This window comes from Rhincodon typus, chromosome 46 (assembly GCF_021869965.1).
Source record: "Rhincodon typus isolate 14 chromosome 46, sRhiTyp1.1, whole genome shotgun sequence".
In the NCBI taxonomy this organism is placed as follows: domain Eukaryota; kingdom Metazoa; phylum Chordata; class Chondrichthyes; order Orectolobiformes; family Rhincodontidae; genus Rhincodon; species Rhincodon typus.
Genome location: NC_063377.1, coordinates 6,580,977 through 6,582,202, shown reverse-complemented (window position 1 = coordinate 6,582,202; position 1,226 = coordinate 6,580,977). Strand labels below are relative to the sequence as shown.

Genomic DNA, 1,226 nt, shown 5'->3' with positions numbered 1-1,226 from the left:
GGGGAGTCGCTGTAGACGGTACACACTGCTGCGACTGAGCGTCGGTGGTGGAGGGAGGACGGGGTGGGGGGGGGGGGGGGGGGGTGGTTCAGGTAACTTTTTGTACCCATTCCCATGGGCACCACCAGGGAGACTGGCATTGGTCGAGCCCCCCGTCTCTCTCGGGGCCCTTTCACAGGGCGGGTCAGGAGTCACGTGTAGACCCAGCCCAGGGCGAGGACGGCAGATTTCCAACCCCTCCCCTGCACCCCCCCCCCCGCACCCACAACACCCCACATCCTCCCCCCAACCCCATCCACACCCCTCCCCCGCCACACGCTGCCCAACCCCCCCCACCCGCCACCCACCACCCGCCACCCACCACCCCTTGCCCCCACCCCGGCGGCTCCCAATTCCAGATTTGATTCATCAGATTTAAATTCCATCCGGGAGCCGTGGTGGGATTCTAACCCATGCCCCACAGGGAATTAGCCCTGGAAGGGGAATGTGGTGGGGGGCGGTTGTGGGGTGGGTGTGCCCTCTGGCGAGATGCTGCATTCAGGTTACAGCGACGGGGAAACATACGATCGCTCTGCCCGAACGGAAATCTCTCGTGAGGGCCAGCTCAAGGAGGGGCGGGCCGAATGGCCTCCTGTCCCTGTGTAACAGGCTCGAGGAAGGGAGGGCCGAATGGCCTTTGGTTCCTGTGTAAATACTAGGGGACGAGCATTTAAGTTGAGAGGAGTAAAGTTCAAAGGAGATATGAGGGGCATGTTTTTTCACACAAAGTGGTAGGAGTGTGGAATGCGCTGTTTGGGATGGTGGAGGAGTGGAATACAATAGGGGCGTTTAAGGGGCTTTTGGACAAGCACATGGATATGCAACGAACGTGGGGCTGGTATGGACCAAGGGACAGACAGAGGGAATTAGTTTAATTTAGCGTCGTGTTTGGCACAACATCGTGGGCCGAAGGGCCCGTTCTTGTGCTGTACTGCTCTACATTCCACGTTTTATGTAACAGGATCGAGGAGGGAGGGCGCCGAATGGCCTCCTGCTCCTATGTGACAGGCTGGAGGGGTCGGAGGGGGGAGCTGAATGGCCTCCTGTGTAACAGGCTCGGAGGAGGGGTGGAGCCGAATGGCCTCCTGTGTAACAGGCTGGAGGAGGGGTGGGGCCGAATGGCCTCCTGTGTAACAGGCTGGAGGAGGAGGTGCTGAATGGCCTCCTGTTCCTGTGTAACAGACTGG

At 60.1% G+C, this 1,226-nt stretch overlaps 1 protein-coding gene across 1 annotated transcript in view; it reads right to left on the bottom strand.

Annotated features, from left to right (window-relative positions):
* Window positions 1-1,226, bottom strand: part of cers2a (ceramide synthase 2a) — a 12,671-nt gene that overhangs the window by 3,660 nt on the left and 7,785 nt on the right. The gene's annotated exons all lie outside the window — the stretch shown is intronic.